Here is a 26,813-nt window from a genome sequence, read left to right on the forward strand (position 1 = left end):
AACAGGGGGCTAAAGGGGGGGGAGGAGCTAAACATGATCAAAATCATTAAGGAAGTGGTACTCGGTAAAATAATGGGACTCCAGGCAGATAAATCACCTGGACCTGATGGCTTACATCCTAGGGTCTTGAGGGAAGTGGCGGTAGGGATTGTGGATGCATTGGTAATAATTTTCCAAAACTCCCTGGACTCGGCAAAGGTCCTGGCAGACTGGAAAACTGCTAATGTAACACCCTTATTTAAAAAGGGCAGTAGACAGAAGGCTGGAAACTATAGACCGGTTAGCCTAACATCTGTGGTAGGTAAAATTTTGGAGTCCATTATTAAGGAGACAGTAACAGGACATTTGGATAATCATAATTTAATAGGACAAAGTCAGCATGGTTTTATGAAGGGGAAGTCATGTTTGACAAATTTGCTGGAGCTCTTTGAGGAAGTAACGTATAGGGTGGATAAAGGGGAACCAGTGGACGTAGTGTATTTAGACTTCCAAAAGGCATTTGACAAGGTGCCACACAAAAGATTATTACTTAAGATAAAAAATCACAGGATTGGGGGTAATATTCTGGCATGGATAGAGGATTGGCTATCTAACAGAAGGCAGAGAGTTGGGATAAATGGTTCATTCTCAGACTGGCAATCAGTAACTAGTGGTGTTCCGCAGGGGTCAGTGCTGGGTCCCCAACTCTTCACAATCTATATTAACGATTTGGAGGAGGGGACTGAGTACAATCTATATTAACGATTTGGAGGAGGGGACTGAGTGTAACATATCAAAGTTTGCAGATGATACTAAGATGGGAGGGAAAGTAGTGAGTGAGGAGGACATAAAACACCTGCAAGGGGACATCGACAGGCTAAGTAAGTGGGCAGAGATTTGGCAGATGGAATACAATACTGGAAAGTGTGAGGTTATGCACTTTGGCAGGAAAAATCGTAGAGCAAGTTATTATCTTAATGGCAAGAAACTGGAAAGTACTGAAGTACAAAGGGATCTGGGGGTCCTGGTGCACGAAACTCAAAAGGTTAGTATGCAGGTGCAGCAAGTGATTAAGAAGGCCAATGGAATGTTGGCTTTCATTGCTAGGGGGATAGAATATAAAAATAGGGAGGCATTGCTTCAGTTGTACAAGGTATTGGTGAGACCGCACCTGGAATACTGCGTGCAGTTTTGGTGTCCATACTTAAGAAAGGACATACTTGCTCTCGAGTCAGTACAAAGAAGGTTCACTCGGTTAATCCCGGGGATGAGGGGATGGACATATGAGGAGAGGTTGAGTAGATTGGGACTCTACTCATTGGAGTTCAGAAGAATGAGAGGCGATCTTATTGAAACATATAAGATTGTGAAGGGGTTGGATCGGGTGGATGCGGGGAAGATGTTCCCGATGATGGGTGAAACTAGAACTAGGGGGCATAGTCTTAGAATAAGGGGCTGCTCTTTCAAAACTGAGATGAGGAGGAACTACTTCACTCAGAGGGTGGTAGGTCCATGGAATATGCTGCCCCAAAAAGCTGTAGAAGCTACATCATTACATAAATTTAAAACAGAAATAGACAGTTTCCTAGAAGTAAAGGGAATTCAAGGTTATGGGGAGCGGGCAAGAATTTGGACATGAGTCTAGGTTCGGATCGGTCATGGCCCTGTGGGTAGCGGAGCGGGCCCAGGGGCCGTGTAGCCTGATCCTGCTCCTATTTCGTGTGTCTAATTCTGTTAGATTCAGGAGATGGTTCTGTGATAGTGGATTGGCGGTTAGGATCAGATCAGCCATGATCTTATTGAATGGCGGAGCAGGCTCGAGGGGCCGATTGGCCTACTCCTGCTCCTATTTGTTATGTAACCTGTCACCCCTGATCCTCTCTAACTTTTACCGCTGCACAATAGAGAGCATCCTGACGAACTGTATCACAGTATGGTATGGCAGCTGTAGCTACTATGAGCGGAAAGCCCTGCAGCGGGTAGTCAAAACTGCCCAACGCATTACCGGCACCCGGCTACCGACCATAGAGCACATATACCAGAAACGCTGTTTACGGAGGTCACAGTCCATCATCAAAGACCCTACCCACCCCAGCCACAGTCTGTTTGCCCGCCTGCCATCTGGGAGACGCTACAGATGCATTCGCACCCGAACGACCAGATTTAGGAACAGCTTCTTTCCCAGGGCTGTCATCCTACTGAACTCCACAAATAAACTCTAAAGCCTGCACATCTGCCAATGCACTTTATTATGTTTATGTTAATGTATTACAAGCCAAATGAATGTTGAAATGTCTTAATCTAAATGTACACTCTCGGGAGCCGCAAGCCTACATTTCGTTGTACTGCACTTGTGCACTAACAATGACAATAAAGTTGATTATGATTATGATTATGAAACCTGGTTGTTCATGTACTTATTTTAAAACAAAACAGCAGGTAGTTATTCATGTCTCCAATGTTGGATAGTCACAGGAAGAAATCATCATCCCTGTAACATCCTGATGGCTTAGAAATAAAAACAGAAAATGTTGGAAATACTCAGCAGGTCAGTCAGCATCTGTGGAGAGAGAAACAGAGTTAACGGTTCAGGTCGATGACCCTTCGTCGGAACTGGAAAAAGTTAGAGATATAACAGATTTGTAAGCAAGTGCAGGGAAAGGAGGGGAGGAGAGGAGAGGAAAGAACAAAAGGGTAGGTCTGTGATAGGATGGAAGGCAGGTAAGATTAAAAGACAAAAGGGATGATGGTACAAGGCAAAAGGAGGGAGGGGAAATGGTGAGAGCAGACGTGCGCAAACTTGATGGGTCGAATGGCCTTCTGTGCTGTACTATTCTATTACAGAGCTATGTTCATTGTCTAAGATTATAGATTGGCTTAGCAAGGTTAAGTTCACAGTTTGTGTTTGATGTGTCACTTGAGAAGTTTCCAGCATTTAGCTATTTCTCTAATTAGCATCTTGCATATAACCTTTTTTCCTTAGTTAGTTTAGTTACTTCTGCCTTTCTCTGGGGATGCCTGCAGCCTCCTGTCGTCATTAACTTCTTTCTTCAGTTATCATCATTCTCTAGTTTCTCTCCTATCTTCCCTCATGCCCTCTCGGAGCTCATCTTGTCCATGAGACCCACCTCCTGCTCTCTCTGACCCTATTCCCCCTAAACTGCTGACCACCCAACCTCCCTTCCAGGTTCCCATGTTAGCTGATATTGTTACTGGTTCTCTCTCCTCAGGTACTGTCCTCCTCCTCCTTCAAGTTTGTCGTCATCACCTCTCTCAAAAAGCCAACCCTTGACCCCTCCGTCCTTGCAAACTACCGCCCCATCTCTAACCTCCCTTTCCTCTCAAGTGCTTGAACGTGGTGTCACCTCCCTAATCCGTGCCCATCTTTTCCGGAACTCCATGTTTGAATCCCTCCAATCAGGTTTCCACCCTGCCACAGTACCGAAACCGCTCTTCTCAAAGTCACAAATGATATCCCAGGTGACTGTGACAAAGGTATACTATCCCACCTCGTCCTTCTCAACCTATCTGCAGCCTTTGATGTGGTTGACCACACGATCCTCCTCCAATGCCTCTCCACCATCGTCCAGCTGGGTGGGACTGCACTTGCCTGGTTCCACTCTTATTTATCTAGTCGTAGCCAGAGAATCACCTGCAATGGCTTCTCGTTCCGCTTCCGCACAGTTACCTCTGGTGTCCCCCAAGGATCTATCCTTGTCCCCCTCCTATTTCTCGTCTACATGCTGCCACTCGGTGACATCATCCAAAAACACAGCGTCAGTTTCCACACGTATGCTGACGACACCCAGCTCTACCTCACCACCGCCTCTCTCAATATCTCCATTGTCAGACTGCTTGTCGGACATCCAGTACTGGATGAGCAGAAATTTCTTCCAACTAAATATTGCGAAGATTGAAGCCATTGTCTTCGGTCCCCACCACAAACTCTGTTCCCTAGCTACCGTCTCCATCCCTCTGCTAGGCTGAATCAGACGGTTGCAACCTTGGTGTCATTTCCGACTACATATCCGCGCCATCACCAAGCTCACCTATTTTCTTCTCCGTAACATCGCCAGTCACCGTCCCTGCCTCAGCTCATCTGCTGAAACCCTCATCCATGCCTTTGTTACCTCTAGACTTGACTATTCCAATGCACTCCTGGCCAGCCTCTCATGTTCTACCCTCTGTAAACTTGAGGTCATCTTCAAAAGTTTTACTTCTGTCTAATTAAACATGACCTTGCTTTAATCTTCCAACTTTTACTCTTTATTATTTGTTCATGGGATGTGGACGACTTCTTGCCCATCCCCAAGTGCCCTTGAGAAGATGGTGGTGAGCCGCCGCCTTGGGGCTTTTTTCTTTAGCAAAGAGAAGACCTGGCGGTGACCTGATAGAGTTCTTTAAAATTATGAATGGGTTGGACAGGATAGATGCGGAGAGAATCCAAAACTAGGGGCCATAAATACAAGATAGTTACTATTAAATCAAATAGGGAAATGAGGAAAATGTCCTTACTCGGAGAGTGGTTAGAATGCAGAACTCGCTACCACAGGAGGTGGTTGAGGCAAAAAGGAAACTAGACAAGTACATGAGAAAAAGGAATAGAAAGATATGCTGAAAGACTGAGATGAGGTAGATGGAATGGGAGGAGACGCGTGTGGAGTATAAACACCAGCACAGACGAGTTGGGCCGAATGGCCTGTTTCTGTGCTGTATGTTCTATGTAAAAGTCAGGATGATGTGTGACTTGGATGGGAACTTGGAAGTTATTTCCGAGCAGCTGCTGCCCTTCTCCTTCTGGTTGGTGGTGATCACGGGTTTGGCAGGTGCTTCCAAAGGAGCCTTGGTGAGTTACTGCAGTGCGTCCTGTAGATAGTACACTGCAGCCACGATACACCGGTGGTGAAGGGTGCGTCGAGTGAGTGTCACCTTCTCAACGTATGGGTTGTGGGAGCCTATAGAATTTTCCTGCCGTATAGGATTAACCACTTTATCGGCTGGTATAAAGATGGTTACTGCCATTGAAGGAGCATTCATGTCGTGGGATGTCAGTCAGCCTGCAGATCCTTCCACTGCTTCACAATATTTTCCAAGGCAAGAGTGTGAAGATATGAAAGAACAACATCCAAGTGTGCTGAAGCTAATTAAATTGTGGCTCATCCAGTGAAAGGGTCAAGTCAGGTGATGGAGAAGTAGAACTGGATGTTGTCGACGTACCTGTGCAAGCCGACCCTATGTCTTTGTACGATGTTGCCAAGGGAAAGCATGTAGATGAAGAGGAGGAGAGGGCCAAGTATAGATCCTTCGGGGATTCCAGAGGTAGCAGTGCGAGGGGTTGGGTGGGGGAGGAAAAGAAGCAAAGCTGTAGCTGGAGTTGTTTCAGCTACGATGGAATAGGTAATTGGAACCAAATGGAAACAATTCCACTGAGCTGGAGAATGGATGAGATTTGTTGGAGGAGGATGGCATGGTTGACTGTATCCAAGGTTGCAGAAAGGTTGAGGAGGGAAATGAACCATGGTCACCATCTTTGTGACTTCAACTGGCACCATTTCAGTGCCATGGACGGGAGTAAACCTGATTGGAGAGGTTCAAACATGGAGTTGTGAGAAAGATGTGCATGGATTTGGAAAGCGACATTGGAGAGGGAAAGACATTAAGCTGGGACTGTAGTTTGTAAGGACAGGGGAACCAAGGGTATTTTTTTTGTGACTAGGGTGATTACATTGGTTTTAAAAGGGAGAGGGAACAGTACATGAGTAAGAACTATGGAGGCCAGGTAGATAATTTGCATGGTCAGCATTTTAGTGGCAATGGGGCAAGCGAGCAGGAGGTGGATCTCGTGGACAAGATGAGCTTGGCGAGGGCATGAGGGGCGAAAGGAGAGAAACTAGAAGCAGGATCCAGGACAGAACCTGGGGGGGCGTTTGGCTTGATGGGCAAGGGAAAGTGGGGCTGATGTGGCAGAGGCAGCTGTATGGATGGTTTCAATTTTAGAAACAAAGAAATCTTTGACCTTGTACTTGTTGGAGGGGACACAGGAGAGGGCTTTAAGGAGACAGTTGGTAGTGGAGAAAAGAAGCCGGGGCTTATTTTTGCTCTCCAAAGTGACTCTGGAGTCATCGAGTCATAACTGCACAGAAGGAGGCCATTTGGCCCATCGAGTCCATGCCGGCTATGCAGAGCAATCCAGTCAGTCCCATTCCCCCGCTCTATCCCCGTAGCCCAGCAAGTTTATTTCCCTCAAGTGCCTATCCAGTCTCCCCTTGAAAACATTGAGTGTCTCCGTTTTCACCACTTCCGTTGGTAGTGTGTTCCAGGTCCTCGCCACTTGCTGCGTAAAAAAGTTTTTCCTCGCATCCCCCCCAGTATCTCTTGCCCAAAACCTTAAATCTAAGTCCCCTAGTCCTTGTACCATCAACTAGTGGGAACAGCCTTTCCTCGTCTAGCCTATCCAAACCCGTCATAATCTTGTACACCTCTATCAAATCACCCCTCAACCTCCTTTGCTCTAATGAAAACAAATCCAGCTTCTCCAACCTGTCCTTGTAGCTAAGATCCCCCATCCCCGGAGCCATTCTGGTAAATCTCCTCTGCACCCTCTCGAGGGCCTTCACATCCTTCCTAAAGTGTGGTGACCAGAACTGGATGCAATACTCCAGTTGTGGCCTAACCAGTGCTTTATAAAGGTTCAGCATAACTTCTCCACTTTTGTACTCAATACCTCTATTTATGAAGTCCAAGATCCCATATGCTTTGCTAACCACTCTCTCAATATGTCCTGCCACTTTCAGGGTCCTATGCACATTAACTCCAGGTCCCTCTGTCCCTGCACACTCTTTAAAACTGTGCCATTAAGTGTGTATTGCCTCTCCCTGTTCCTTCTGCCAAAATGCATCACCTCACAGTTCTCTGTATTAAATTCCATCTGACACTTGTCTGCCCATTCTGTCAGCCTTTTTATGTCCTGTTGCAGTCAATTGGTATCATCCTCACTGTTTGCCACACCCCCAAGTTTGGTGTTATTGGCAAATTTAGAAATTCTACTCTGTATTCCAATATCCAGGTCATTTATATATACATATATCAAAAAAAAGCAGTGAACACCACTGCCTACCATCCTCCAGTCTGAGAAACAGCCATTTACCAGAACTCGCTGTTTTCTGTCCTTAAGCCAATTCCTTATCCAAGCTGCCACTGACCCACTTATTCCATGAGCCTCAATTTTGTTAACCAGCCTTCTATGCTGTACTTTGTCAAACGCTTTCCTAAAATCCATGTAGACAACATCCATTGCATTCCCTTCATCAATCCTCCCTGTTACTTCATCAAAAATTCAATTAGATTAGTCAAACACGATCTGCCTTTTACAAATCCGTGTTGGCTCTCCTTAATTAGCTTAAACGCCTCCAAGTGCCTGTTAATTTTTTCCTTTATTATTGTTTCTGAAACTTTACCCACCGCTGATGTTAAACTGAACCGACCTGTAGTTACTAGGATTGTCCTTGCACCCTTTCTTGAACAATGGTGTCATATTTGCCACTTTCCAATCCTCAGGCACCTCCCCCGCATCTAGGGAAGATTGGAAAACGATGGCAAGCCCTTCCACTATCTCCTCCCCCAATTCCCTTAGCAACCTGGGATGCAAGCCATCTGGACCAGGTGACTTATCCACTCTAAGCATACCCAGCCTTTCTAGTACATCCTGTCTGTCAGTTTTCACCCCTTTGCTTCTACCTTTTCCACTTCTACCGATATTTTGTCAGCATCCACCTCCTTAGTAATATCCCAAAAGCAAGTGGATTGGCTATGCCAACCCGCGGATGTCCCAGTAGCTCAGTGTCAGCACCATTCTTGCAGTTACAGCTTCCACCTCTCGGCTCAGTTACAGCCAGACTCTGAGTGACACTGACTGGAGTAGTGGGTGGTTTTGGCAGAGGAGTCCCGAGTGCTTGTGGTTCAGCCAGATCTGGTAATGGGTGGCTCAGCCAGTTGTATACCAGATATGATCTTGTCTACATCCCTCGGTAGTGGGGGAGCCAAGATGAGGGCGATATTGTGGGAATGATGAGGATGGGAGAAAGTACAAAGATTTTACTGGGAACAAGGACATTAAAGGTGGAGGTGATTGAGCGTATCGACAAGTGTAAAAAATATTGTGGTGAATGGAAGGCCAAAGGCTTGGGAGTTTAAAAGTGTAATGGTAAATGACTTGAGGGAGAGCTTTTTGTTCAAAGAGCGGATGCAGAAGGAAAAGGGGATGTGTGGCTGGTGAGGGATACAAGGATGTTGTCAGTGATCGAGACCATAGCAGTAGTGTGGCTACATGAGATGCCAAGGTCAACGGGTGGTCATGTACGAGGTTATATGGAGGGAAAGGTTTCGGGAGGGCAGTGAAATCAGCTGAAAGAGGGCAAGGTGAGTTGAGCTGGCCGTTAAAATCACCAAGGATAAGGAACCACTCCGTGCAGTGGCTGAGGGAGGAAAGGAGGGGTTATTACTTGGAGAAACTCCGGATGGAACTTGGAGGCTTGTTAAAGAATGAAGAATTTAAAGGAGAGTCGGTGTAAGGCGAGGCGCTCCTGGAGCAGAAGTTGCTAGACGAGTAAGAGAAGAGACCAAGGTGTGATTTGATGAGGAGGGCTATGCCTCCTCAACAGCAGTTCTGTGGAGGAAGTATAGCCAGACGGGCAGGCTTGAGTCAGGGACAAAGTATCGCCACCTGTGAGCAATGCATTGGGAACATGGGAACAGGAGTAGGCCATTGAGCCCCTCGAGCTTGTTCTGCCATTCAGTGAGATCGTGACTGATCTGATTCTGATCACAAGGCATGTGTAATATGAACATCATCACTTGCTGCCATTTACAGACCTAAACTACCAGTTTTTGACTTCTTGCTGCTGTGAGGGTTTAAATAAAGGTTGCAGTTTTATTCTGGTATAATAACAGCCTTTTTGTCGGAAACAAGACAGAATGAGAAATGGAGGTTCAAGGTTTGAAATGAAAGTTCCACAACCCGTAGATGGTAAAAGTGATCTGCCAACTAAAACTAAAATGTGCCTGAGTGGGTGTACGTTTGGAGACAGTTTGTGAAAGCCTGCGCAATGAAGCTTTCTGTGTGGGAGCACAGTGGAGTGAACATGTGTTTGAATGCATTCTCTGGTCCATAACACCAGTCACACTCCCACTATCACTGTTCTGTTGTTAAATCTACTAGTTTGTCTCATGACTCAGTGTATAATTTCAAGCTTTAAATTAAATTGCAATTCAAACAAAACTACATGTTAGAATGTGGAAAATACATTTTCTATATCATGTTATCAATTTGCAATAGTGCAAAAGTTATAAAATATCAGCTACTGCTATAATAGTTTGTATTGTAAAGGGTTTATTTTGTCTTTAAAACTGCAACTAAGTCTGTGTGACCTTTTGCAATGATTCAGGAAGGATGCCCAGACGATCTCAAAGGAAGCATACATTCATGCGTTTCCAGATAACCTTCCAGGAGACCTCTGTAGATGCTAAGGAAATTATTTATTCAGCACGTGGAGATATAGATCCTTCAAGTCATGCATCACTACCCATTGGCTATCTTTACCAATGCCAAAACAGATTTAACCTTGATCCCCTGGGTTGGAGCATGTTCCTCAATTCTTAATGCTAGATCTCTCTCCCCAACCTGTCGCGGCCTGCATGACTGATTTATGTCACACAGGTAAAAGCAGAAAATGCTCTAAATACTCAGGTCAGGCAGCATCTGTGTAGTGCGAAACAGTTAACATTTCAGCGAAGATTCACCAGACTGATACCTGGGATGGCAGGAATGACGTATGAGGAGAGATTGTGTCGATTGGGCTTATACTCACTGGAGTTTAGAAGATTGAGAGGGGATCTCATCGAAACCTATAAAATTCTGTCAGGCCTGGACAGACTAGATGCAGGAAGGATGTTTATGATGGCCGGGGAGTCCAGAACCAGGGGTCATAGTCTAAGGATAAGGGGTAAGCCATTTAGGACTGAAATGAGGAGGAATTTCTTCACCCAGAGAGTGGTGAACCTGTGGAATTCTCTGCCACAGAGGGCGGTGGAGGCCAGTTCATTAAATATATTCAAAAAGAGTTGGATATATTTCTTAGGCTAAAGGGATCAAGGGATATGGGGAGAAGGCAGGGACAGGGTACTGAATTTGGATGATCAGCCATGATCTCATTGAATGGCGGAGCAGGCTCGAAGGGCCGAATGGCCTACTCCTGCTCCTATCTTCTATGTGTCTATGTGTGACGTTTTTGTCAGAACTGGAAAAATCTAAAAATGTAACAGTTTTTAAGCAAGTACAGAGGTGGGGAAAGGGGGTTGGAGGGGAGGCAAGAACACAAGATCTGTGATGGGGTGGACAGCAGGAGAGATTAAATGACAAAAGGGCTGATGATGCAAGGCAAAAGGGGGTGGTAATGGGACAAGTAAAGAACCAAAAAGATGGGTTTAGAGAAGCTGTAAATGGCAACAGCAGAATCATTAACAGCACCTGCTGTCCAAAAAAATGGGAGCAACGGTTCTGATCTGAAATTGTTGAACTCGATGTTGAGTCTGGGAGATTGCAAAGTGCCTAATCGAAAGATGGGGTGCTGTTCCTTGCTTCTGTTGAGCTTCATTGGTACAGCATCTCATCTTAAAAATATGATTTCACACAAATGTTGTATAATTACATTTATATATAGTTCCTTACATATCGAACTGTCTTGTGCTATACGCAATTAATGTTTTTAAAGTGAAATGACTTCTGTAGGCAGATAAACAGGATCATTGGTTTAGAGTGACATTTTTAATGCATGAGATTCTGGAATTTATGCTCGTGTTTTGGACTTTACTCCATAATGCCATCAATTTTTCCATGACAACTGTAAATTCGTAGCCTTGAGAATAGCCCATTTACACTGTTCAGTTACTGTTGATGGCAAACTGGTAATATCAGCAAGATAGTGTGAAGCACCAGAAAAATTGATTTTGGCCCTTAGGCAGTTTGCTGTTTTGTTATCAATGGTCTGAATGTCTGAAGCACTTGTGTCTATCCAATAGACCAGTAAAAGACTTTTTCTGTTTTTGACCTGCACAGACTTTCCCCCAGCCATTGGGAAAGGTACTGGCCCCAGAAAAAGTTGCTGTTCTGCAACTTTAAAATACCTTGTACATGTGCAGTTTTATCGCATTGCTGTAGAAACTACTTTACATAATAAGAAATAGGAGTAGGTCTTTCGAGCCTGCTCCGCCATTCAATAAGATCTTGGCTGATCTACCTCGACTCTACCTTCCCGCACTATCCCCATATCCCTTGGTTCCCTTTAGTATCCAGAAATCTATCGATCTCTGTCTTGAGCATACTCAACGACTGAGCATCCGCAGCCCTCTGGGGTAGAGAATTCCAAAGATTGACAACCCTTTGAGGTCTCCTCATCTCAGCCCTAAATGGCCGACCCCTTATTCTGAGACTGTGACCCTGAGTTCTTGAATCACCAGCCAGGGGATTCCTCCCAGCATCATCCCTGTCAAGCCCCTTAAGCATTTTATGGCCCGGAACTTGCGGTGGTTAATGACAGCGAATGAAGAGCGTTCGCCATTATTACCCCTTTGAAACTGACCACAACTAGAATACTGCGTGCAGTTCTGGTCACCACATTACAGGCAGGATGTGATTGCACTAGAGGGGGTGCAGAGGAGATTTACGAGGATGTTGCCTGGGCTAGGGAATTTTAGCTATGAGGAAAGATTAGATAGGCTTGGGTTGTTTTTTTGGAACAGAGGAGGCTGAGGGGAGACCTAATTGAGGTGTATAAAATTATGAGGGGCCTAGATAGAGTGGACAGGAAGGACCTATTTCCCTGAACAGAAGCGTCAATAACCAGGGGCCATAGATTTAAAGTAATTGGTCGGAGGTTTAGAGGGGATTTGAGGAGAATTTTTTTCACCCAGAGAGTGGTGGGAGTCTGGAACTCGCTGCCTGAAAGGGTGGTAGAGACAGAAAACCTCATCGCATTTAAAAAGTACTTGGATATGCACTTGAAGTGCCATAACCTACAAGGCTACGGACCAAGTGCTGGAAAGTGGGATTAGGGTGGATAGCTCTTTGTCGGCCGGCACGAACAAGATGGGCCGAATGGCCTCCTTCTGTGCTGTAAATTTCTACGATTCAGGATGTAGCACATGTGCATCATAATGCGGAAAACCTGAAGTTGCGGTCAGTCATTCACTACTCCGACGCAGGCTGCGCTGTGGGGCCCCCCGATAGCCGGCAATCCGTGTAATCAGAGAAACTGGAAAACTTGGGCTTTTCCAAAGTAATATCACTGTTAAATACCCCGTTTAAAAGCTAGACCATGTTGAATTAGGTGTAACTGGGTTTTTTTTATATTCGTTACTGGGAGGTACGTGTCTCTGGCAAGGCCAGCATTTATTGCCCATCCCTAATTGCCCTTGAGAAGGTGGTGGTGAGCTGCTGTCTTGAACCGCTGCAGTCTGTGTGGTGAAGGTACTCCCACAGTGCTGTTAGGGAGGGAGTTCCAGGATTTTGACCCAGCGACGATGAAGGAAAGGCGATATATTTCCAAGTCAGGATGGTGTGTGACTTGGAGGGGAACTTGGAGGTGGTGATGTTCCCATGCACCTGCTGCCCTTGTCCTTCTAGGTGGTAGAGGTCTCGAGTTATTTGGGAGGTGCTGCTGAAGAAGCCATGGCGAGTTGCTGCAGTGCATCTTGTAGATGGTACACACTGCAGTCACGGTGCGCCGGAGGTGCAGGGAATGAATGTTTAAGGTGGTGGATGGGGTGCTAATCAAGCGCGCTGCTTTGTCCTGGATGGTGTCGAGCTTCTTGAGTGTTGTTGGAGCTGCATTCATCCAGACAAGTGGAGAGTATTCCATCACACTCCTGACTTGTGCCATTTAGATGGTGGAAAGGCTTTGGGGCATGAGGAGGTGAGACACTCGTGTCAGAATACCCGGCCTTTGACCTGCTCTTGTAGCCACAGTATTTATATGGCTGGTCCAGGTAAGTTTCTGGTCAGTGGTGACCCCCAGGATGTTAATGGTGGGGGTTTCGGTGATGGTAATGCCGTTGAATGTCAAGGGGCGGTGGTTAGACTCTCATTTGTTCTAGATAGTCATTGCCTGGTACTTGTGTGGCGCGAATGTTACCTGCCACTTAATCAGCTCAAGCCTGAATGTCATCGATGTCTTGCTGCATTTGGGCGTGGACTGTTTCATTATCTGAGGAGTTGCGAATGGAACTGAACACTGTGCAATCATCAGCGAACATCCCCATTTCTGATCTTATGTTAGAAGGAAGGTCATTCATTGATGAAGCAGCTGAAGATGGTTGTGCCTCAGACACTGATCTGAGGAACTCCTGCAGCAATGTCTTGGGGCTGAGATGATTAAGCTTCAACAACCATAACCATCTTCCTTTGTGCTAGGCATGACTCCAGCCAGTGGAGCGTTTCCCCCCTGATTCCCATTGACTTCAGTTTTACTAGGGCTCCTTGATGCCACACTCGGTCAAATGCTGCCTTGATGTCAAGGGCAGTCACTTTCACCTCACCTCTGGAATTCAGCTCTTTTGTCCATGTTTGGACCAAAGCTGTAATGACGTCTGGATCCAAGTGATCCTGGCATATTAACGGCTAAACAAACATTTTGGCCCAGAAAAAACGAATTTTAATTTTGTGGCATGTCAGACTTCTCTCATAATAAAAATTACAATTTTTAAGAAACTTGAATTAAAAAAAATATATATTTTTTAAGTTTGTTCATATTTATTTCAGGTTTACCTTTTCCCCATGTGAGAACCCCAGTCTTTATCTTGCTCTCTAACATTTTAAAAAGTCAGAATAAAAGCAACTTCTTCACTTTGAAAATTTTGCATGGAGATTGGATGCTTCGGCAGCTTGTTGATGTCACAGCAGATCACGCAATGAGATCTCCACTATACTGCACTGATCTCAATTGCATGTCTCAAAAGGCAAACTTCTCGCCACAGAGATCACAAGATCTCTGTGGGCAGCTTTCTTTGGGGTCAGCGGCGAATGCCTTTGCTTTACTGCTGACCGCAAATTCCGAACCTATATGTTTCAATGAGATCACCTCTAATTTTTCTGAGCTCTAGGGAATATAGGCCTAGTCTACTCAATCTCTCCTCACGGGACAATCCCCTCATCCCAGGAATCAATCTGGTGAACTTAGCATCCCCTCCAAGGCAAATATATCCTTGGGTAAGGAAACCAAAACTGTACACAGTACTCCAGGTGTGGTTTCGCCAAGTCCCTTTATAATTGCAGCAAGACTCTTGTACTCCAATCCCTTTGTAATAAAGGCTAACATACCATTTGCTTTCCTAATTGCTTTGTGATTTGTGTACAAGGACTCTCAGGTACCTCTCAATACCAACATTTCCCAGTCTCTCACCACCACCTTCTCGAGGGCAATTAAGGATGGGGAATAAATGCTGGCCTTGCCAGTGCCGCCGACATCCCAGGAACAAATTAAATTAAGTTTAAAAAATGTTCTGCTTTTCTATTTTTCCAACCAAAGTGGATGACTTCACCCATCACATTTCTCCACATTATATTACATCTGCCATATTCTTGCCCACTCACTTAACTGGTCTATATCCCATTGCGACCTCTTGGCGTCCTCCTCACAGCTTACTTTCCCACCTAACTTTGTATCGTTAGCAAACTTGGATACGTTGCACTCAATGTAATGACTATAAATCTGCCAGTTTCCTGTTGCCAATTTTGAAAAGTGTATTTGGCTGCAAATAGGCTGACAGTTTTTTAAAACAGATATATGAAGCTTTTTTTGACTTTAGTAGACTTCATACTTTCTTGAGTTACAGCATATTAAAGGTGCATTATGTTGTACTTGCAGTTACTTACAGTGAAGATCTTTGAGTTCAATGTACTTTGTTGATCCTAAGTATTGCAAATATGTGAAGGAGGGGGGGGCGAGTTGATCTCTAGGGGAAGGGAGGTCTAATTAATGTTAACATTTTGGGCATTGATATTGGCAATGGGAAGCTAAGCCTAGAATTATTTTAATAGATTCTTCCTAATAAGCTTTTTAAGTAATCTCAATGTGACTTAACCTCAACTTTTGATTTGATTGGCACACATCTAATTATTCATAAGAAATAACAACAGAAAATGCTGGAAAAACTCAGCAGGTCAGGCAACATCCGTGGAGAGAAATTTGAGTTGACGTTTCGGGTTGGACCCTTCTTCAAAACTGGAAAGAAAAGAAACTACATCGGAGGCAGGGCTGCGATCGGACAACAGAACAGATGAGGTATTGAAGTAGGGAAGAGAAGGTTGATCATGGGGTGAAGACAATGGACTTCTCTCTGTAAATATAAATGCCATTAAGTCATGGAATGTTTTAAAACATCCTCTCCAATTCCTAGCTGTTGTGAAGTAAATGATTTGACTTTTTAAATTAAGTTTCTTATATAAATATAAAACAATGTACAGTTGCAACAGTAGAGCCCAGTTATTCCACCTGTGAGAAAGATACTAACTTATTTGTGACTTTGATATATTTTTCCTGTTTTTACTATTTTAATGAGTTGAAGTGGATCATTTTTAATTTGTTTATTTCGCTCCTGATACTGGTCTCCTGAGAATAGAGAGACAGATCCATGGGTGATAGCAGCTCTCCAGTACTTTGGGCAAGTGGCTTTTTTTGTGAACTCGGACAATATCGGAAATTATATTCAGAGCTGTGGGGTTGTGACATCTTAATCCAATCGTATCATCACCCTATGTATTGAACTCTTGTTTAGCTATGGCGATCTTAAGTTTTATAAAGAGGGATATAAAGTACAGAGGTAAAGTGGTAATGCTACACCTATACATATCATTGGCTAGGCTACAGTTAGAATAGTGTGTCCAGTTTAGGGTGGTTTACTTTAGGAAGGATGTCAAGGCCATGGACAGGGTGCAGAAGAGATTCACTAAGATGATACCAGGGATGAGAAGTTTTCGAAGAAAGTAGAGAAATTGGGCTCTCTTCAGTTGAGCAAAGAAGGTTGAGAACTGATATAAGTGCTCAAAATTATGAGGCGGTTTGATAAGATAAATAAGAAAAAAACATTTCCATTGGTTGTTAAACTTATGCCCTCCAATTGTAAAGTTAAGATAGTCACCAGAAGAAAGAAAAACGTCCTCGGGAAACATTTCTGCAGTGTTGTAGGGACATGAAGCATCCTCTTGGGGATAGTGGTGAAAACCGAGTCTGTAATTGCTTTTAAAAGGTAAGCAGATAAATATTTGAAAGAGAAATTTAGAAGGGATGAGGAGCATGCAGGACAATGGGACTAAATGGATAGCTCTTTTGGCGAGCTGGCACAGGCTTAACAGCTTCCTTCTGTGCTGTAAAATTCAGTCTCTATATGCAGCAGGAGTCATTGGAAATTAAATATGAACAGAAATGCTTTCTCTCTCTTTCCCCCTCCCCCATTAACCGAAGCAAAGAGAGGTTGCGGTTATTGTAGCTTTGTTACTAATACCCTGACTCTAATCAGCTATCTTCGCATAGATGCAGGACTGGACCAAATGGTTCGGTAACAGACCATGGGATGTAATTTCTCACTCAGCTATTGGGAGAACATTTATCTTGTGAATTGAATTCATCAAACTAGATCATTGATGTTTGCGTTGATAAATAAAATTCCTCTTGCAGACCTGACAAAATGTTCATCTACATATCACTAAAGAGTTTGGGATGTTTGTAGTCTTCTGTGGCTCTTGTCTCCTAAGTTTTAGTGACGCAAAGGTAGTTGGGTTTCTTTTCAGCGATAAAACAGTTTCCAAGTTTAGGATGGTACTGTTCAGTGGCAGCTTGGGCAGATATATGCTTAAATCTGATCTGCACTGAGTGATATGAATGTGGGAGAAATCCTGTGCTCCAAACTGGTCTTACCTTAAAGTCTACCCATCACTAGGGTAGATTTTAATTCCAGGTATAATTCAAAGGCAATAAACTCTAGACTGATTTTGCTTCTACCAAGTTTTGCTCGCGTACCCGGGACATTGCTGTTGTGTTGGGGAGGGTGGCGGTGGAGTTAAATGCTTGCAGTCCAATACAGTAATACTGATTCTCAGCAGTGTAAATTAAAATCTGCATTCAGTCCAACTCCTGGATTCAAATGTTGAGGTGTACTTGAGGCACCAGGATCAATATATGTCAGGTATAATGTTCTTGAGGCAACAGACCAAATTGTCTAATTTTACTGTATATTATTTGAAAGTATCCACAGAAGCAAGGATATAACTGCCATTAAAAATAAATAGACTGTACATTTATCTGAACAACCGTGAGTAAAAATAGTCTCTGAAAGAAGGTAGACTAATGAGCTATAAAAAGAGGCACAATCAGAAATTTAAAAATGCAGTACCTTCCAATCTGCAGACTTGATTAGTTTCTCTGTGCCAAATTCCCCGAAGAATCACACAGACTAAGTTCAGTTAAAGACCCCTGTGGGTGGTCTGAACACAGTGGCATGGTGAAGGAAACTTCATTTTAATAAGACTGAGATCACAAAGTCAGGGACCATAAAAGACCATACAGTTCTTTGAAGCCTATCCCTCTAATATTCAGTGTTTTGAATGTCCTAATATCTGTATATATACTATATATGCTTGACACATTATTTTGGGCATTTATCACACTTTGCTTGAAGTTGTTGCTTCTGGTAACTCTTTTTCACCAATTTACATTTATGATCTCTGGTCATATTATCTTGCCTTATTTTAAAGCAATATTCAGTATTTATATTTAAGCCATTTAATATTTTATACACTTCAGTGAGATCTCCCTTAACCATCTTTTTTCTAGGCTATAGCTTTTCAACATTTTATCATGGGTCATGCTCCTTACACTCTCAATAATTCTTGTTCCTTTTGTCTTCAATGCTTACACATTTCCCCTTGTAGCATGGCAACCAGAACTATTGACAGTAATCAAAGTGCACTTTAAAGAAGCAGAAGATCAAACCAAATCCCTTCCCAAAATGTGGGACAAGGATGAAAGACTGCCATCATGGCAAATGCAACCATCCCGAAGGTCAAAGGTGGGGGAAATTTCAAGGTTTTCCCACAGAGGGAAATGGGCACAGACCATGTGAAATGTGAAAATAGACATGTTTCCCTGCCAAACTTGCATGGTTATCTCTTCCCGTAGGCATGATTTGACTGAGGCAGGAACTGCTTTATAAATGATATAGTAAGAAATCTGCTACTTTGTTGATCTGGGTCTTGGTATGCAATTTCCTCCTTGAACTTAAAGTAAAAAACTTGCTATCAAAATCCTATTAACTACCTGTGCCGGCCAACGATGACTAGTACTTGTTGTAAAGCATAGAAGTTCTTTGCTACGTAGTGTTTCCTGGCCCTGATTCTCCTCATTGGCGGGTTATGGTCTTTGCTTTGCCATTGAAGACGCAGAGCAGATCCTTGGTGCTTATTTTTCTCTTTCAGAGGGATGAAAAGTTTTGAGTCACTGTCATTAACTGTGGCATAGATAAATGTTAGGGGAGGGGAATCAAAGAAAGTGTTATTTTAATGAGGCAAACGTGTAGGCATACATATGCTCGTACATATTTTAGGAGAGCGTGAAAATTTACACACAATTAGAAGTTTCCTACAATAAGGTGCCACACACACCGTGTCATGTTTTGGGTTTGTAGCATTGGGAAAAACCTAGGAGTCGGCTGCTGTCAGTTGCCTTGAGGCAATTGTGTATAGGATTTTAGAAGGTTTAAAGGGGAAGTAAAATGCAAATAACTTTTTTCATCCTGTTTTTAAAAGTTAATGAAATATAGCTTATTCCTGCAGTAGGACAATTTTGAACTGCTTATTTGATATAAGGGAATGGGTTTTACTTCAAGTTTGTGGTCCCATCAGAAAGTGGTGTTAAGCCCAATTGGGATTTTCAGTGCAGAAACAATTTCTGGGCTGGAAGTTCAGCGGTCATTCTGCAAAGCACTTCCAGGAGACTGACTTCTGTCAACTTCGTGTGCACACTTTCATAGTGGATATTGATGATGAAAATACCTGTGATTTAGATATAAAGGGAAAGGGTTATTATTAGACCATGTTTTACTCAATGTCAGCTTCTGGCATGTTAAAATGCCTGCCTGTGATAAACCCCTTTTCAAGGGTCAGGGTGTCCATTTTTGATTGCTATCCGATGACCTTTGCTGGAAAGTGTGTGCTTGTGGATATTGGGTGAGAACAGGATTGGGCTTGGCTGTGATGTCATCTATAGTTGAACAGACCTCCAGTTTTGCACAAAGAATCGTCACTTGGGTGAGGTATCAGAAGGCTGTTGGATCACTGTGGAATCTCACCCAGCACAAATCAGCATTTGAAAAGCAGAGGAAAAAGCTGGTGTGGTTGGGGGTTGTGGGGGGCGGGGGAGTGGGAATGCCTTTCAATGGTGTAACAACTAAGTCTTCAGCCTAATCTGGACAATGGCTTTGTAGGAATTCCTGTGCAGAATGTTGCAGTAATTAGAATCCAGTAGACTGCATTGGTCCTGGAGATTCTGGTAAACCTGAGAAATGGTAGTTGATGCCATTGCACAGTTCACAGGATATGCTTTCAAACATTGCTGTTCATAGGTTAGAATGAATTGCCGTAGTTTGACCTGATGTGTAACGATGTGTATGATGCATTTCAAAACGCAACTATGATGCGTGCACGGAAGTTGATCTAAACTTAGGTATAAAAATTCTGCTTCACAGAAGTGGCAACACTGATGAATGATGCTTCTGTTTTTATAGTTTGTGTTCTGAGCTGTATGTGCCATTTAAGTTGGTTAGACCTTATTTCGGCTGTACTCTGCTAATAACTAACTAGGTTTTTCTTAACATCATTTCAGAGCACTGACATCAAAGCTGGTGCAGACCTCTATTGGAACAAATACATGCCGTGGTGGAGAGCTATGGAATCGGTAAGGACTGCTGTGAATTTTTCTTTATTTTTATTATGTCCAACTCTTGGTCCTTCCACAGTTTTTTCCACAGATAGTACATGGAGTGGAATTGATTAGAGGCTTTGAAAATCTCTTAGATTTGTTGTAAAAAATAGTTTGGTTCTGCATCATGTCTAAAACTCCAGTTATAGCCTTGAAACGTTGAAAGCTATTCGTGACCCAGAGCCACATTTATCCCGCAAATTCTTTAAGAAAGAATTTGGTTCTCCAGTTTTTCCCTTTTGGAGGGGACTTGATGGTGGCAAACTTTTCATACTAATATGCGTATTTCCCTTCAGTCTGTGGATTTTGCACCACATTCTGTATAAATTGATATTTGAGGTGTTAACCTGTGAGATGTAACACTTAAGAAAAGAGCTGAGCTGCTAGCCACTTGATGTTGATGGATGCTGAAAGATGCAGTAGTTGAAATTGTGTAAGTGCTCCAGTTCTGTAACTGAATTAAGCATACCTGGTCATTATGGGTGCACATAATGGAGCGGAGCCCATGGTGGACAATGGAAATTGGCAGATAATTGAGACTCCATTGGAGTGGGGAGTGCACTGATTGACTATTAGGCGGAACACACTGATCGACTGTTGAATGGAACTGTAGAGCCTCATAAACGGCACACCTGACAGACTGTTTCTTTTCAAATCTTTTGTTTAAAAAAGAACAATATTTGACAAGAAACAGAATATAAGGAGAAGCATGTATCGGAGACACCTGCTTCACTGAATTGTTGACGAGTGGTTTCTGTCTTGCTGTCCCCATGGCATGATCTCCCAAGTATGGCAGCACAGGTAGGCTTATTCTGTACAAATTGACAACATGATTTTTCGTTGTAGTGGTGTTCTGAAGTTACGTGGAAAAATAATGTAGACGAATGCGGAGTTCTGTTCGATTTATGGAACCTATGTGCTGGTTCATCATAGTATAATTATACTCTATATGAAAGGTCTAAAGTCGAAAAGACACTTGCTGGTTGTTCAGAACAAGAATTTAAAAAAAATATGAATTCAAGCTTGCAGATCAGTTTTCTGCAACATGTTTTCCTTCAAGGCCACTGCAGTGACTCGGTAGCACATCATGTTCTGTGCGTTCTATTTTCTGTTTCTGTTCTTTGCTCAATTTATAGAGGAATATTCAAGGATAAGGCTCAGTGATGACCTAACCCTAGAGTTGCTATAATAAGTTTAAATTATTTAAAACATTTTGGTAATCTAAACATTTTTAAGTTCACTTTATTGATGTACTGCATACAGATTGGAAATGCTGTTTTTCAGGTAATTTCAGCTACTGTGGAGACATGAAGTGTTATGTCTTGCTGCTTAGCTAAAGATATTTGGCCTGCTTGCTTGTATGCATAGTGTCTTTCCACCAATGAGCAAAACAACAGACCAAGGCAGGTATCGCATTTGCGTACCTGAATATCTTTTTTTCTCCTTTCTCATCAGTGTACTTCACTCCCCATCTCTACTGAGATATTGGCTCCTTGCTGGGATACAGTTCCACTGATGCCACTAGCCTTCCACAGCATTTGTCCATGTGGCCATTATTTATCTGTGAACTTGGACAGTAAGTATCAGCAGGTTTTTCAACCACTTGGGGAAAGGACATCACAGCTGAGAATGATCTTGCCCTCACGCGACATGCACGCATTCATGGTTCTAGCAGGGTTGAGGGATAATCCAAAATGGGTGTGTACTTGCTAATTTTCCCCCTCCCCAACTACAAGAGACTGAGGTCAACTGTAGCTCTCCCACTGCTGTACCTGAGATCAGCCAACTCAGCCATTTAGGGAATCCCTAAAAAATCCTATCTACAGGAAACTTCGCGATATCCGGCACCGACGGGACCGAGCTGCTGCCAATCTATCAAAACTTCCGGATAGACCAGCGCTAATGTTGAAGGATAAGGAGGTTTTCATCTCCGTATCTGACAACAAACACTGTTGCTTAGCAACAGCTTGTAAACACTCGGCTCGTACCTTGGAAGCGTCTCTGAAGCTGTTGTTAAGCTACAGAGATGCTTTCCAGAGCCTGACTGTTTTTAAAAAAAAAAAAAAAGAAAAAAAAAAAAAATGCTAGAAGAAAAAAAAATGCTAGGAGAAGAAAAAAAACCTAACCAAAATGGCTGCTGATTTCTGCCGTTAGATCAAGGTTTCCGGACATACAACCTCTGGATAAACCAAAGTTTCCTGTAATTAGTTCTTTTTAAGTGGTCCCCAAGTTATGGGTTCATTTTGTACAGCTTGTCTTTGTTCTCTTCCACAATCATCCACTTTTTCATTAGTAATTTATTTTGTTGCAGTAAATAAAAAAATATTTTTTTCTTTCATGTGTAAGTCAACAGTTTTGGAAAAAATCTTGGTATTCCTTTTAATATTGTTTTCAATTGAGATGGTTTGTGGTTTTGATACTTGCATTGTGCTGTTTGTTTCCTGTGTAATATATTGAAAGGATAAAAGTAGCTTAATGTTGCATTGCCTATATTATAATGTCGTGTACAGGAACCCAATTTCTTTTTCTTCTTTAATTCTGTTACGAATGTATGTGAAGAATTTTTCTGGTGGTTTTGACATCAGATTGCTGGCATAATAATGAGTGTGTAGGTGTGAGATAAGAGCCATGAATAAAATACGGCTGCTGATTATAATTGCTTTCAGCATTTGGCATTACTTTGCATTTACCTGTAAAGCTTTTAAAATAGGAAAAGCAAAATGTCGAGCGAAGGCTGTTCCATTAATGTTCCACTGAATTCAACAAGCTTAATATTAACAGCCTACATATTTCAGAATATTTTTTGGTATGGAGGTGTCAGTTTGAAAAGTAAATGTCTATTTTCATTTGGATGACATGATGTACATGAAATGCAATGAGGCAAGTTGAAATTAATGCATGGAATGTTCAGTAAATAAATCAAACCATTTTGTGTTTATCTAGTATTTAGCAATACAGCATTGATTTAAGTTCTTCAGTCACAACTATTTATCAGGGTCGAGGGATAATCCACTTTCCCATACCCTTAATTTTCTCTGAGGTCTGGTTCCTTCTGCACTTTAACCAGAGTCAAATTTTTACTGAAGCATATGTACCCTGATCAAGTGTGGTCACCCACATTTGCTGGTATTGTACATTACAGCATCATGTGTGTATTTTAGCAAGAAGCTTCCATTTTTTAAAAATTGTGTGCATGTCATGTTTTACATTCAGACTGTTTCCTGCGCATATGGAATTTGGACTAGTTGGCTTAAGGCTCCCCTATGTACTTGGGCATTAGATGTCCTTCTATCTGCTGGCTTCAGAAGCTGCTTATTTTACAGTAGGTATGTAGGAATCTGCCTGTCATTGTTATGCCAATTTCCTCTGTTGTAGCTGCTTCACACACCTGGTCAGCAATATTCTCCCACAGTTATCATGGCCAGTGCAGGTGAAGTGCTTTGTAAAATATTTAAAAAATCTCACACTGCTGGTCAATGTGGAATGTCTATACATATTTAGAATGCCCATGAGTATGGAATGATTGTTCACTGTTATTTTTAAAATTGTAATTTTTATTAAAATGGAGAAATTTGGCACTCCTCAAAATTAAAATTAGTTTTTCAGGGCCATAATGTTTGTTTAGCAGTCATTGTGCTGTTTAAACCTCAGTTACACCTAATCCAACAAGGTCTAATGTTTAATGGGGTATTAACAGCAATACAGGAAACTTTTTTTATCTGGCACCGACGGGACCAGCGTGGTGCCGGTTTATCAAAAAGTCCGGATTACAGAGAGTTATAGTTAAAAGGTACGAGAGCTCTGTACACAGTAACAAATTCAGGCTTTCCTGTTGCTTAGCAACAGCTGCAGGAACCCCGGCCACAGACCAAGCGTCCCCGTTGCTTAGCAACAAGTGCAGAAACCCCTGATTACACAGCCACAGATCCAGGAACGGCCAGGGGGTGGCCACAATGTAGCCAGTGTCAGAGCCGTGAATGACTGACCACAACTTCAGGATTTCCACGTTAAAATGCGCATGCGCTAACTCCTGAAGTTGCGGTCAGGGTAAGGTTTCAGAGTCTAGGCCTAAGTTGCGGTTAGTTTCAAGGGGTAACAATAGTGAACATTGTGTTTCCGGGCCATCATCTTTACTCAAGTGATTCTTTTCTTCAGAAGGTGGTAAAATAACACTACACTAGACTTTGACTTTAACTGACAAACAGATTTATTAAACAGTAAAAGAAGAAATGAATACTGTAGTAGCAGTAATGTAGTTATTTTTTTTTCAGTAGTTAATATGCTTAGCTTGGTCTTAGAGTGAGAATAGTTTGCACGTGCCGTGTTAAACTCACTTTTACATAGTGCTCGCTTTCTTTTTTTCTCGCCATCTGTGGAATCTCGCTTGACAGTATCTCTCTGAAGGCTTCAAACAGGTTCTCCAATTTAAACAAGATTGGTTGATAAATATAACTTTTAAATAGTGACCAGGGCTGAGCAGATTTAAATAGCTGATATCAAACATATAGAATCATAGAATGATACAGCACAGAAGGAGGCCATTGGACCAATCATGCCTGTGCTGCCTCTTTGGTAGAGTTATCCAATTAGTTCCACTCCCCTGCTCTTTCTCCATAGTCCTGTCATTTTTTTCCTCCAAGTACTTATCCAATTCTTTTTCAAATGTAACTATTGAACCTGCTTCCACCAACTGTTCAGGCAGTGCATTCCAAATCATAACAGTCGCTCTGTTTATTTAAAAAAAAAAAAAAATCCTCATGTCACCCCTACTTCTTTTGTCAATCACCTTAAATCTGTGTTCTTTGGTTACCGACCCTTCTGCCACTGGAACCAGTTTGTCCTTATTTACTCCAACAAAACCATTCATGATTTTGAACACCTCCATCAAATCTCCTCTTGAACTTCTCTGCTCCAAGGAGAACAACCCTAGCTTCTCTAGGCTCGCCACATAATTGAAGTCCCTCATCCCTGGTATCAATCTAGTAAATCTCCTGTGCACCTTCTCCAAGGCCTTGACATCCTTCCTAAAGTGTGGTGTCCAGAATTGAACACAATACTCCAGCTGAAGCCTAACCAGTGTTTTTATAAAGGTTCAGCATAACTTCCTTGCTTTTGTACTCTATTCCTCCATTAATAAAGCCAAGGATCCCATATGCTTTTTTTTAACAGCCTTATCAACTTGTCCTGCCACCTTCAAAGATTTGTGTGCATGCATCCTCTGTTCTCTCTGTTCCTGCGCTCCCTTTAAAAATTGTACCATTTAGTTTATATTGCCTCTCCTCATTTTTCCTACCAAAATGTATCACTTCACACTTCTCTGCGTTTAAATTTTTTCAGTCTGTTTATATCCTCCTGAAGTCTGTTACTACTTTCTGATTTGTTTACTATATTTCTGAGTTTAGTGTCATTTGTAAGCTTTGTCATTATGCCCTGTATACCCAAGTCCATATCATTAATTATATATCAAAAAGTGCAGTGGTCCGAATACCGACCCCTGGGGAACACCACTGTATACCACCTCCTAGTCTGAAAACCAACCATTTGCCACTACTCTGTGGCTGCTGGAAATACTCAGCAGGTCAGGCAGCATCTGTGGAGGCACAAACATAGTTAACATTTCAGGTCGATGACTTGCTGAGTATTTCCAGCATTTTCTGTTTTTAGTTCACCACTACTCTCTGCCCCCTAGCCAATTATGTATCCATGCTGCCACTGTCCCTTTAATCCCATGAGTTTTAGTTTGCTAACAAGTCTGTTATGTGGTACTTTTTCAAACACCTTTTGAAAGTCCATATGCACATCAACCACACTACTCTCATGAACTCTGTTATTTCATCAAAGAACTTGATCAAGTTAGTCAAACACAGTTTGCCTTTAACCATGCTGACTTTCATTTATTACTCCAGACTTTTCCAAATATCAATTAATTTTGTCTGTAATGTAAGCTTTTGGATAACTTTGCTCTTCTGGACTATCTCTCCCTTCACACCTGTTTCCGAACCTGGACGTTGGTTTGTTGTTGACTCCATCCTCCTGCTTGCGGCAACTTTATCCCACCACGGTACCTCTGATTTTAATTCTGGACTCCCTCCTATTTTCTCCTCCCTTTCCCTGCTTATTATCAGGGCATATCTATCTTAATCTTGCATGTAATCATGCCTGTGTAGCTCAAGTTCGCTGTGTCCATTCGCGTGTGCGTTTTTGGCTGCCGCTCCGGACCCAAGCCCTTCATTTCTATTTCCCTTTTCTCTTCACTTTTTTTCTTCTCCTCTCCTAGGCCCCTCTATCCTCATAGAGTCATAGTCATAACGGCACAGCTGGAGGCCATTTGGCCCATCGAGTCCGTGCCAGCTCTCTAGAGCAATCCAGTCAGTCCCATTCCCTCGCTCTATCCCCGTAGCCCTGCAAGTTTATTTCCCTCAAGTGCTTATCCAGTCTCCCCTTGAAAACATTGAGTGTCTCCGCTTCCACCACTTCCGTTGGCAGTGAGTGCCAGGTCCTCACCTGGCTGTGTAAAAAAAAGTTTTTTCCTCACATCCCCCATGTACCTCGTAACCAAAACCTTAAACCTGTGTCCCCTAGTCCTTGTACCATCAACTAGTGGGAAATTCTCTACTTTTATACTCAATACCTCTATTTATGAAGCCCAAGATCACACATGCTTTGCTAACCACTCTCTCAATATGTCCCACCACCTTCAGTGACTTATGCACATTAACTCCAGGTCCCCCTGTCCCTGCACACTCTTTAAAACTGTGCCATTAAGTGTGTATTGCCTCTCCCTGTTCCTTCTGCCAAAATGCATCACAT

The 26,813-nt window shown here is 42.7% G+C and overlaps 1 protein-coding gene across 1 annotated transcript in view; it reads left to right on the plus strand.

The window, feature by feature from the left end:
* LOC147116585 (ankyrin repeat domain-containing protein 11-like) overlaps positions 1–26,813 on the plus strand; it is a 194,983-nt gene that overhangs the window by 12,844 nt on the left and 155,326 nt on the right. The window contains exon 2 of the mRNA XM_085991651.1: positions 19,908–19,979. The gene's annotated coding sequence lies outside the window, so the exon portion shown is untranslated. The remainder of the gene's footprint in view (positions 1–19,907; positions 19,980–26,813) is intronic.

Source organism: Somniosus microcephalus, chromosome 6, assembly GCF_052327205.1.
Source record: "Somniosus microcephalus isolate GS21.2 chromosome 6, FLI_Smic_1.0, whole genome shotgun sequence".
NCBI classification, from domain to species: Eukaryota; Metazoa; Chordata; class Chondrichthyes; order Squaliformes; family Somniosidae; genus Somniosus; species Somniosus microcephalus.